This window comes from Mobula birostris, chromosome 6 (assembly GCF_030028105.1).
Source record: "Mobula birostris isolate sMobBir1 chromosome 6, sMobBir1.hap1, whole genome shotgun sequence".
NCBI classification, from domain to species: Eukaryota; Metazoa; Chordata; class Chondrichthyes; order Myliobatiformes; family Myliobatidae; genus Mobula; species Mobula birostris.
The window spans coordinates 80,492,611-80,505,975 of record NC_092375.1 but is presented as its reverse complement, the minus strand read 5'-3'; the positions used below and the strand labels follow the sequence as shown (position 1 = coordinate 80,505,975).

Sequence of the window (13,365 nt, the reverse complement as noted above, 5' to 3'; positions counted from 1 at the left end):
CAAAACACAAAGCCCATTCCAAGTGCAGAAAGTAGTGACATAGCTCCACAAAACAGTAGAGATCACACCCTGTTCCCCAGGTGCTACACAGGCCAACCTATCCGGGGGGTTCCTAATTCTCTGAGACCTCCATACCTCCTCTTCTAACTCTTCCAGCTCAGACACAACTGGGGACACTTTGGGGCTACCTAGCGAAACCTCCTGCGATCTGTCACTCAAACCCCTCTGCAACTCAGAGCCCCCTGTTTCATGTTCAGGCCCCACTTCTCCTCCTTCAGAGTCCTATTGTACTCCTGGCTGCCCACCAATAGCCCCCCTTGCCTCACCTGACGCAGTGGGAGAAGGGCCCGGAGTCTCTTCCTTCGTCACGGGGGAGTTAGCAAACAGCAGCATGTACCACACATCCGAATCAGTATCCCTTTCAGGGGCTGGGCCCAGCCCAGGCTCTTCTGCGATGGGCTCTTCCATCACCCCGTGCTTCCGCAGAGTCTTCATACTAGGTGTAGACTCCAAGTCGGGCTTTAGGTCTACCTGCATCTCTTGTCCCAGGGACAACAGGTGGTTCTGGTGGAGAATCTTAACAGGCCCCTTCCCCTCCTCTGGAAAACCGGTAGGTTTGGCATCTGGCTCTCCACCACACAGGGTGTGGCCGCCCAGCAGTCAGCCAACTTGTGCTTTCCGGGTAGTCCCAAATTCCTTATGAGGACTTGGTCTCCTGGCAGGAGTTGGGAGAACTTCACCTTCTGATCATACCTCCTATTTTCCCAATTCTGCTTGGCGGCCACCACTCCAGCCAAATCGTAAGCTCTTTTCAGCTCTCTCCTCATATCAGACACATACTTCAGATAATGCTTCGGTGGTATGTCACCTGTGGCAGTCCCGAAACAGAGGTCAATGGGCAACCTCGCCTCACGCCCAAACATCAGATAATAGGGCAAGTACCCAGCAGCTTCATTGCATTAACAGTTGTAACAGTGAACCAGATGCCCAATACATTGACTCCATCTGCTCTTTTTGCTGTTCTCCAGGGTCCCGAGCATGTCTAGCAAGGTCCGATTAAACCTCTCAGGCTGAGGATCGCCCTGCGGATGATAGGGCGTGGTCCTTGATTTTTTTTAACTCTGCCACCACTTCCTTTACCAATTCCCGGGTGGAGCTGGCTCCAATCACTTCACCACAAGGGGCTACCACTGAGGATTTCACCCTGCTGAGAGAATCCTCCCGTGGCCTCAATGCGTTTTCATCACCCCGTATGTCGCTGATCAGCTGAACGAACGATGGAGGAGGGCGCGTTTTATAGGACTGCCGGAGACTCCAAGCAATCCTGTCTTCAGCCTGGGCACCTCTGGTTACCTGGTCCATCCTTAACTGATCCACCTCAGCCGCCCGAATGACTCCCCGGCGCCGCAGCCCATTAAGCCGTCTCTCTAGTTGAAAAAGGTACGCGGAGAGCTTCTCACCTCTCTCCTGACGCATGTTTTGAAACTCCCCGAGGAGCTCCTGGTCAGGCCAAAATCACTTTCCAATGCCTCCAGATACTCAGCAATACTTTAAACAGGGTGATCACACAGCATCCATAGAATCCAATCACCGGACGAGTTGCCACAAATGTAATACTTGGCTCGATCAACTCACGTTCGTCTAAGGGAAGCTGCCGTCTGCCCACCAAACTGTGTCTCACGTTTGCGTAGATGCTGTGTAATGCACCCCAGTACAAACCCACAATGTAAAACATCAGACAGTACACAATATGCCATTAAATGATTACACTTTACAACTCTTATTTTGTGATGTGGTTAGTAGAAAAGCAAAACAGTAAAGAAAAAGGCACCACTGTAGTTGATTTTAATCAGCTGGTGCACAAGTAAATTCGTTGAGCTCACGGAACCAGGTCTCCTTTCCACCAATTGATCTTCTCGGAACTCAGTTGACCCTCAGCTGGGACCACTCCCGGTGGTCTACCAGAGCTCTCCACACACGTCCTTCCTCTTCCCTTCTCCGCGACGAAAAGCCCGCGCACTAACTCGGTTCCCACAGATACAAGATAGAATAACATGACTTCTTTTGGTTATTTCCCCGTTAGCTGTAGTTATAGCCCAAACATCGCAGCTACAGAAAAACATTACCTCATCAGTTAACATTACAGAGAAGCCATTTTATTACTAGCAGTTAACATTACTGAGAACCCCCCCCCCCCCACAAGTGGATGTGAAGATGATGTTTCCAATGGTGGGGGAGCAAGGACCAGATGGCACAGCCTCAGAATAGGACACCCCTTCAGAACTGTAATGAAGAGAAATATTTTTCACCAGAGTGTGGTGAATCCGTGGAATCCATTGCCACAGAGGCCAAGTCATTGGGTACATTTAAATCTGAGGTTGATAGGTTCTTGTTTAGTAAGGGCATCAAAGGTTAAGTGGAAAAGGTAGGAGAATGGGGTTGAGAGGGATAATAAATCAGATATGATGAAAAAGCGGAGTAGACTCGATGAGCCGAGTGGCCTAATTCATTCTTATGACCACCTCAAAACTATTACTCTATGGAGTCTCCCTCAAATCCACTAGGAGGAATGGAAAATTAGTGCTAGTGTCCTTTCCCAGGGCGAGACCAACAGCACTGAGGCTTTGACCACAAATAATCAGCTTTCAATAGGCATGCTTGTTACCAGGATCCTGAAAGAAGCTTCCATTAATAGTACACAATTTCCAAGAGGACAAAACAAGATTCTCACTGATAGAAAGTGACTGTTGGCTCAGTATCTCTCAAAGTGACATTGAAATCTACATATCACTATTTTTACTTGGTTTAAAGGACAGAAGTTATTATTTTTCAGGACATGTGATGGAACTGAAAATTCTGAGTCTTCCTAGATCACTAACTCTGCAACCTGATAAATGATCATAGTAGCCTCAGAAGACATTATAGGCAGCAACTTGGATACACTCATGCTCTTAATGCAGAGCTGCACTCATTTTGCTGAAAGAATAAGCACTTCATATGGTATATAGGTCACTCTAAGTAGAAGACATAGAGCAAATGAAGTCCCTACAAAGGAGCACAAAGATGTGAAACACAAACAGAAGCATGCAAGAACCTGAACAGCCCATCTACATTCCTCAAACTCAACCTCCCCCATCTGAGGTAAAGTTTGCAGATTCTTCAGATTCACGAGCCATCTCAGAACTGACAATAGTAGCGAAAGAAAATCAGCCTGGCTGACTGCCTACGTACATTCTTTCCAAAGCATACAAAAACATTCAATGTGGTATCTGTATGTTTGATTTATTTCCAGTTTACCAGATAAAAAGTCTACTTGAGCTACACAATTAACTGTTGGGCCATTGTCAGGTTTGGGACAATTCCCACTTGCAGCAATCAGGAGGTTTGCACATACTAACTTAATGTTGGATATAACCTGTTTGTACTAAAAAATCAGGAATGGCTTCAAAAATAGCTTTATTAATAGAATATTAGCACAGAACTATAAAGAAAATCAGCACTTCAATTGTCACCCTATCTTACCTTGCATCTCCAAATCTTCAATTTAGGTCTTATCCCTACCTAATTTAAACTAATCTCTTGTCCTTCCTCCATTTTGTGATAAAAATTACAGCACTTTAAAAAAAAATCTGACAACCATCCCTGAGCAGGGTGAATGTACGGAAGGCAGCTGGTCAGGATGGAATACCTGGCCGTGTGCTCAGAGTCTGTGCAGGGCAATTGGCCAGGGTCTTCACGGACATTTTTAATCTGTCCCTGGCCCAGGCAGTTGTCCCCACAAGCTTGAAGGTCGCCACTATCGTGCCAGTGCCAAAGCATTCCACTGCCACGGGCCTGAATGACTTCCACCCAGTTGCACACACTCCCATCATTGCAAACTGCTTTGAGAGACTGGTTCTATCACATCTGAAATCCTGTCTGCCCACTACCCTACACCCTGTTGCCTATCGCACCAACAGGTCAACAGAGGACGCCATCTCCACAGCACTTCACTCTGCCCTGACCCATTTGGACAGCCCCAACTCTTATGTCAGAATGCTGTTCATTGACTTTAGTTTTTTTTAAGATTATGAGGACACTCAGTCCTCATTTATTGTCATTTAGAAATGCATACATTAAAAAATGATACAATATTCCTCCAGAAAGATATCACAGAAACACAGGACAAACCAAGACTAAAACTGACAAAACTACATAATTATAACATATAGTTACAACAGTGCAAAGCAATACCGTCATTTGATAACGAGCAGACTATCAGTACGGTAAAAAAAAGTTAAGTCCCGATAGCCCCATCATCTCACGTAGACGGTAGAAGGCAGAAACTCTCCCTGCCATGAACCTCCAAGCGCCACAAACTTGCCGATGCATTGGAAGCACTCGACCGCAGCCGACTCCGAGTCCATCCGAAAACTTCGAGCCTCCGACCAGCCCTCCGACACTGAGCACCGAGCACCAACCTCTGCCAAGCGTTTCGACCCCATCCCGGCCGCCCAGCAACAAGCAAAGCCGAGGACTCAGGGCCTTCCCCTCCGGAGATTCTGGATTACACAGTAGCAGCAGCAGCGAAGCAGGCATTTCAGAAGTTTCACCAGATGTTCCTCCGTACTCTCACGTCTGTCTCCATCAAATCAGGATTGTGCACGGAATCCTATTTGACAGATAACAGATATCACCACCAGAGTGGCCGCTGCGAGCTGCATTGCGCCGCCATCTTCTCCTCCCGCCATTTGGCATTCAATACTGTGATCCCCTCCAAGCTGATCACCAAACTTCACCAGCTTGGTATCAGCTCGTCCCTCTGCAATTGGAACTTGGACTTTCTGACTAACAAACCCCAATCAATTAAGTTAGACCTCTCCTCCTCCACTCTCACCCTGAACACCGGCGTGCCTCAAGGCTGTGTGCTAAGCCCTCCTCTATACTCCCTTTTCACCTATGACTGTGCTTCCTGTACATGGTTCTAACTCCATAATCAAGTACGCAGACGACACCACAGTGGTTGGCCTGATCAGAGGGGATGACGAGATGGCCTACAGGAACGAGGGCCAGCACCTGGCTGCGTGGGGTGCCGACAACAACCTGGCCCTTAACACCCAGAAGACCAAGGAGATCATTGTGGATTTCAGGCATGCTAGGATCTACACTCACGTCCCCATCTACATCAATAGAGCTGTAGTGGAGCGTGTATCAAGCTTCAAATTCCTTGGTGTCCACATTTCCGAGGATTTCACCTGGTCCCTGAACACCTCCATCCTGATCAAAAAGGCGCAACAGCGCCTTTATTTCCTGTGGAGCATCAAGAAAGCTCACCTCTGTCCCAGGATGCTGACGGACTTTTATCGCTGTACCATTGACAGCATATTCACCAACGGCATCTCAATGAGGTATGGCAATCGTCTCGTATCGCAGGGGTCCCCAACCTTTTTGCACCGCGGACCAGTTTAATATTGACAATATTCTTGCGGACTGGCCGACTTGTTGGGGGGGGGGGTTCAAATAGGGTTAAACTCACCTCAACATGTCTTTTACAGTTAGGTTTGCCAACTTTCTCACTCCCAAATAAGGGACAAAAGTAGCATTCAAATCCCAGGACACCTTACCCCAGCAAAGACTACCATGACCATGAAGCCTTGCGCGGGCACCTGTGTGCGCATGTGCGTACGTACGGATTTTTCCCCACAAATCGGTTTTGCCTTCATCTTCCCAACTATACTGTACATACATTATTTATACCTTATATAGGTTGTGTATTTATCATATCATTCCTGCTTTTACTATACGTTAGTGTTATTTATTTTCGGTTTTACATGTTATTTGGTACGATCTGTAGGTTATTTTTTGGGTCTGGGAACGCTCAAAAAATTTTCCCATATAAATTAATGGTAATTGCTTCTTCGCTTCACGCCATTTCGGCACAAAAGGTTTTTAGGAACACTCTACCTTAGTGGGGGAAATACGGGACAAATCAATTGAGCCCAATATACAGGATGTCCCGGCAAATACGGGACAGTTGGCGACCCTATGTTCAAGTTCAACAGTGCGTGACAGGGAATGAGGAAAGGTGCAGCTGACTCATATCGTTTCCTCGCGGCCCGGTAGCACATGCTTTATGGCCCGGTTGTTGGGGACCGCTGCCGTATTGGACCGCAAAGCACTCCAGCGTGTGGTGAAAACTGCCCAGCGAATTATCGGCACCCAATTGCCCACCATTGAGAACATCTACCGTAAGCGCTGCCTGGGCAGGGCGAAAAGCATTATCAAGGATGCATCTCACCCTAACCATGGACTTTTTACTCTCCTCCCATTCGGTAGGAGCTACAGGAGCCTCCGCTCCCGCACTAGTAGGCACAGGAAGGGCTTCTTCCCTGAGGCTGTGACACTGCTGAACCTCACATCACAGCACTAAGCAGTATTGCACCCATATTGTACTGTCTCAGTACTTTTATATTTGTGTGCTTTAGCGCTTACTTTTTATTCGCAGTTATTTTGTAGATAACACTACTCTTTGCATTTCTGGTTAGATGCTAACTGCATTTCATTGGCTTGGTATCTGTACTCAGCACAATGACAATAAAGTTGAATCTAGTCTAAAGATCCTTTATCAGTCCATTTGAAATTGACAAATGGTCATCATCTTAAAAGCAGTTATAGTTGGTAAATTGGCTATATTCTTACTTCTAACAAAGAGCTGCACTCATTTTGTTGAAAGAATTAAACATGTCATATATTATTTAGGTCAATCTAGATCTTGTTTAAGAAAAACAGAATACTTTTACAAAGGGATGTATTTAAGCTTACCTAACTAAGACAAATAACCTTTAAGTAACTGATTCTATTTTTAAATTGCAACTGGAGGACTGAAAATGTCATTCATACTACAGACTACTTATTCTTTTAAATGTCCAATGTTACTTGCCTGAGGGATAAGGAAATTAAGTAATTTACATCCACACGGAATAGGCAGACAAGTTTGACCATTTTTCTGAAATTCACTTCAATCAAACATGAACTTTAAATGTTGTCTCAACAAGACATTATTTTTTAAGAGGCAACTGCCCCTGATTTTCTCTGAGTTTCACATACTGGATTGTTACGTTCTCTGTAAGATCTTTTGTGGTGGCATCAGTTTTTAATCATATTTGCACAGAAGTTATTTATATCTACCTAAAGAAATACTTTTAAATTTAAAAAAGGTTATCCAAAAATAAACAACATCAAAATTGTTTAAAAATTTTCCCTCTGATAACAGATTTTTGTTATGCAATGACAGCAAGGGAATAGAACAATGCTAAGAAAATACAGCCAATATATCAGAGGATCTTTGATCCAAATGAATAAGCAGGCTAGAATGGCCTACTTTGATTTCTTCTGCAGCTGGTGGCCTGAGTCAACAAAAAACTACACAATGAACTTCCCGCTTCATTTTGTGAAGGCTATTACTGATATCCATAAGGAAATGAATACATAGTTCTCGTCATTACACTGGAATTCATGTAAATGTCTTTGAAAGAAAGTATGCAGAAGAGACTTACGGAAACAGCTGCAGGGATGAGGGATTTTAGCTACAATGTTAGTTTTGTAGAAAACTATAGTTGTTCCCCTTGAGAGAAAAGGAGTTTGAAGGGAAATTTGACAGTTTACAAGATTAAACAGATTTAGATGAAGTAGTCAAAAGAACTGTTTCCAATACCTAATGACGGATATTTAAACAAGGGAAATGAATTAACACAAGAAAGAACATATGTTATGCAGATGATGGTGAGAGTCTGGGATTCACTGTCCATTGGGCTGATGGAAGCAGAAGTGATCAAGTGTTTCAAAAGAAAATTGGTCAGGCAGTTGATGAAAATAAACTTGCAGGGATACAGGGGTAGAGCACAGGAATGGGACTGGCAGAATCTTGAGTTGTAAGGATTGTGTGTTCTAACAGCACCAACATTATCTATAATTAAATACCTATTCAAACTCAAAAACTGTAAATCCAAAATTATGTCTGAATCTGTGGGACACTGTTTTGTTGCATGTTTTTTCTAATAAAATTGTCAGTGAAAAGTAGGACATCGATCTTATGTGGCTGTGATTGTAGGTCTCATCCCCTCCAAAAACCTCTTCCTTTTTATCTTACTGTCCAGTCATAACAAATCGGTTCCTGCCATAGAATCTCCAGCATTGATTTCTTCTCTCCTCAGGATTAATTTCTCTGGGGCAAAGCCCTACAACCAAGAAACTAACCTTGGATCATTAATTTATCAACGTTTCCTGTACAACAAGAGCCAAAGCAATGTTGGGATCCACCATACAATGAAAATAACCAGCTCTGCCATTTCTCACAAGGCCTCCAGAGTTTGTTCCATTAGACAACTTCCCACATCCATTACCTGATGGACTGGGACTTCATCCAAACAAACAATGGAAAGACAGATATTATGCTGTTTATCCATTGTACTAATTCTATTCTTTTGCCCTACTTAGCCTTTTTTCATCTTGGTACAATCCCCCAAATAATTCAGTTTTACTGCTACTTTGATATCTCAAACATCCTCCACTCCTCTGCCTACAACTGATGACAGTACCTCAGTCATCTTGGTACAGACACTGAAATTTCCAGCTTCAATTTATATTTCTTTAACACGCCTTAAAACTTGATTCCTTGATCTCTTGTGCCTTAATATCTTGCCTTTGCCTTGGTATATTAGGCTGCTGTGGTATACCTTGCAAATGTGAAAACTGGTACTAATAGCAGATGACATGGTTTGGAATGAATACTAGCAACATCTCAAATACTACTCAATATAAAGAGGCATCGGCAAGGATTGAAAAGTAACCACATATGATAGCAACTAGCCAGAAGTCAAACTGGAAAAAATATTTTTTTCTATTAATTACACAGATCAGGCAGCACAGGATATTTTAAGCAATCTCAGTCAAGAAAATAAAGCAATGAATATAAATTATAAAACAATTTGCCAATTTTTTTTTCAAACACTCCAGCAACACCTGAAATTACATGTTTTAACAGTAAAGTTTCACAAGTTAAATGCAACTACAGTGGATTTCGTTTAATCAGGACACATCAGTACCAGTACATATTGGGTCAAATAAACAGCTGGCCCAATTAGCTTAAGTTTCATGGAAATAGTTTAAAAATATAAAAAAGACAAACTGCCATTTAACTGGGTAAGGAATTATGTATTTAATGAAATACAGAAAAATAAAAACACTGCCTCAGTACTTTCAAACCGTGTATATGTTCCTAATACTTACCGACAGGGGAATTCATCCCTGTTGCATTCTTTTGACTGTAAGTTAACAAAATCAGCACAAACACCTAGTGCAGATGATGGACAGCCTTCATACAGTACTTCTGACGATTGTATCCTCCAAATATTCAATTTAATTATAACATTCAAGATGATCGTTGATACCTTCAAATTCTTCATAGTTCCTAACTTGTTGAAGTCATGAAATAGTTTCATTTTCACTCCCAGTTGTTTCTGGGCATCTCCAAGCCTGAATACTTGAAACCACAATGAGCAAAACAGTTCTGAATTGTCATACTTTTTATTTCTCAACAACTATCAGTGACAAACAATTGTTGCTTTATTAAGACAAATACATGCAACTGATGCTATTTAAAAACTGCTTCAAGTGTGATGTAGTGTCCAATGGCCAGGCAAGTACATGCAATCGATGCTAGTTAGAAACTGTTGGCAACTGTTTCCTGCCCCAATTAAGCTGTATCGTGTCTCAAATAAACAAAGGGAACCCCAGCTATTTTCTTGATTCATTTTTGTTCTTTAAGAGTTGTCTCAAATATGCAGCTGCCCCAATTAACCGGAATCCACTGTATTAGAAGGCAACCATAATATCATACTCTGCACCCTTCCACTAACCTTTAGCCTACTCCAACCAAAAACCATCAATAGGATAATTTTTTTCAGTCACTCCAGGGATTGCAAAGTCAATTGCGCAACTAAACAACTGGATACAAAATATCTTGTAGTCATGACCATTTGTGACAACATATTTAAATCACTGTTACTTGACAGCCAATAGGTCAATACTTTTAATCCTTTCTTGTCAAATGTTCATTGAAAATTGTCAATATTAAACAATTAAGAACACATCTGTATTCAAAATGTCTGAATATTTCAGAAATTCACTTTAAGATCTTATATTCTGAATTACAAACTGCATAGTTTGATGGACCGGAGAGCACATTAAATGGTGCAGACTATTAGCTTAAACTTGTTTAAATTAGAAAACAGGTTTTATTTGGAAACTAAAGAACTGAACGTGGTTGTATATATTTCTTTGCAATGAATCAGAAGCGAAGGTTCAGCAGTCACCACCTCCAATTCCATTTTCAACTGTTCTCATTTGTCAAATCCTATCATCACGAAGCCATAACCATATAACTGTAACAATCACTGAATGGGTCTGCTATATTCTTTCAAACAACACTACAAATTCAGTATTCCATATGTTAATTATTTATTTAGACCTCTATATCCATTTACTTTTCGGGCTTCTATTTCAATGAGCAGATTTATTCAGCCACTTAATTCAAATTAAATTAGCACAACATATTCAGAAGAGAGAAAAAAAACATGATAACTTTTCCTTACTTCCCTAAATCAGGTAAAATACCTTACCATCTAATCATACAAGTTCACAAATTCACACCCATCAAAAGAATTATGTTTTATTCCAAACAAAAATAACTGAATCCTCTATGCCACTGTCAATTAGCGCATTTTGAAAGGATGTCACCACAAAATGTGAATTTTTGCACCTCTCTACAGATATGCACTCTGACCTACTGCTTGGATCCAGTGTTCTGTTTGTAGGTCAAAGACTCTCTACTGGCCAGATTAATAGCAAAAAAAAACAGAAATAGAAGTAGGTCGCTTGCATGACAGGGATTGGTGCACTGACTTATTTAACAGAACAAATTAAAAGGACACTGCAATGAATCAGTGATTCTTAAATTTCAGTTAACATAAAACAAATATGTAACAAAAAATCTCTCTCAAGAGGATAGCTCCTGATCCTTCTAAATGTATTATTTTTCCAGATTACAATTTTTAATTCCCATTTTATTACTAATTTTCACTGAAAACTAGCAGGGATAACTTTTTAACATTATTTTGAAATTCAAGCAATAGCTAAGATGTCATAGTTAGAAATACATCCACGAGTTAATGATTTCATAGCAATTATGCAGGTTTCTTAACTAGATAAAGGGGACGCAGCTTTTCAACTAACACAAATTAAATCCGTAATTTAATAAATGAAGATCTGTGATTTCTGACTAGCTTTGAAAACGGGTCAAATTCAAAGTATATGTTTTACCTTACCTACTACAAAAGCAGTTTTAGCAACGACTCACAATCAAGCAAAATAAGACCAAGGAACAAAATGCGAAAAAAAGGCAAACACTCAATAGATGTACTTCAAACACATGTCAACAGGTAAAAGGATAAAAGTCCTACGGCACTGTCAATTAATCGAACTATAAAATTGCACATCAGCGAGCTGATGGAGAATACAATTCACGGAGGTTACCCGGCCGCAACCAGGACAGCTCCGCGGTTCGCATCCCGTAGATGCAGCCACCGTGCTGCTGGATGCACCTCGAGCTCGCGCTCCGGCTCCGGCTCCGGCTCCGACCAATCTGAAGCCAACGAGCCGACAGGTGAGCCGAAGGCGCGAGGTTGCATGTTGCCCCCGCGAGAAGGGGCGCGGGTCTGAGGCTCGGGTTGGCGCTGCGTTGCTTCATTCCCAGACAGGCGCGAGCCGCGGCAACGGTTTAGCGCTCGCGCAGTCAGGTCGGGATACGAGGTTTCCAGCGCGAAGCCCGGGTGACCGCACCGTACCCGCCGGCCACGCACATCGAAGTACCAACCGACCGCTCGACCCGACTCTAAGCCCTCGCTCACCCGCAATGGAAACCGCTCGGCTCCGCAGCAGTCACCTCTCTAGCAAACCGCCATGTTCCACTGCGTAACCGCAACGTCAGGACCATCGCGTGCATGGATGACTCACACCGCTGGGCGGCTCGCGGAGGGGAGCCACATGTTACACCGCGCGGAGACAGGACAGCGAGATGCCAACTGCACCGACACCGGGAGAGATCTATTGTCGACGCCGAGGGGAGATCCACTGTCGGCACAGGGGGAATCCATTCAGCACCCTGAGTGAGGTGGGGCGAGCCACTGTCGACCCTGGTCTGGTGGTGGGTGTTGAGAGACAGACTGTGATCTACTCCTGGCATCAAGAGTGAATTAGAATCAGATTTTTGAGTGGACCAGTGATCCAATGCAGATGCTAAAATGGGACAGTGATCCACAGCAGGCGCTGAATATGGGATGGTAATCTGCTGCTAAGGCATAATTATAAAATTCACTAACTTGCTTTCAAATTCATAATCACATTTATTAGCAATGGCGTGTCATGGAATTTGTTTTACTGCAGTAGTAGTAGTACAGTGCAAAACAAAAATTACTATGTGTTACAAAATAAATAGTGCAAAAGGTGAATAATGAGATAGTGTTCATGGACCCTTTAGAAATCAGAATCCAAAGTTTCTGCATTCAGTCCTATCATGGTGACCTCCTCCACTACCCACTAAGTTTTGAAATTTGCACCTCTGCTCCCTCTGCCACAACAGACAAGATCTCCAGGTTGCCACCCACTTCAACTCTGCTTCACATTCCCATTCAGATATGTCCATACATGGCCTCCTCTACTGCTATGATAAAGCTAAGCTCAGGTTGGAGGAGTAACACCTCGTGTACCGTCTAGGTAGTCTCCAGCCCCTTGGTACGAATATTGAATTCTCCAACTTCCTGTAATTCCCTCCCCATCCCAGTTTCACTCTTGTCCCCTCCCCCAGCTGCCTATCACCTCCCTCATGGTTCCACCTCCTTCTGCTACCCATTGTGTTTTCCCCTATTCTTTCCTGTCTATCATCTCCTTGCTCCCCTTCCCCCACCCCTTTATCTTTCCCCTTACTGGTTTTTCACCTGGAACCTTCCAGCCTTCTCCTTCCCACCCTCCCCCGCCTTCTTTATAGGGCCTCTGCCCCCTCCCTCTTCAGTCCTGATGAAGGGTTGCAGCCCAAAACGTTGACTGATTGTTTCCATGGATGCTGCCTGACCTGCTGAGTTCCTCCAGCGTGTTGTGAGTGAAGTTTTGAAATTTGATGCACAACTCCAAATCCAGTCTCTTGCAGATTCTCATTAATATACAACTGAAAAATTACAATCTTTTTGATACCTTTTGGCATAGCATTTGCTGTCTAGTCTACTGAGAACTCCATTCATTCTCCTTAAATGAGCAATGTAACCAGGAGCAGAA

General features: G+C 43.1%; 1 protein-coding gene across 2 annotated transcripts in view; it reads right to left on the bottom strand.

Moving 5' to 3' along the window:
• The window catches only part of cdkl5 (cyclin dependent kinase like 5), a 208,105-nt gene extending 196,082 nt beyond the window's left edge, over positions 1-12,023 (bottom strand). For both annotated transcript variants that reach the window (XM_072260723.1, XM_072260724.1), the window contains exon 1: positions 11,946-12,023. The gene's annotated coding sequence lies outside the window, so the exon portion shown is untranslated. The remainder of the gene's footprint in view (positions 1-11,945) is intronic.
• Positions 12,024-13,365: the final 1,342 nt, after the last annotated feature.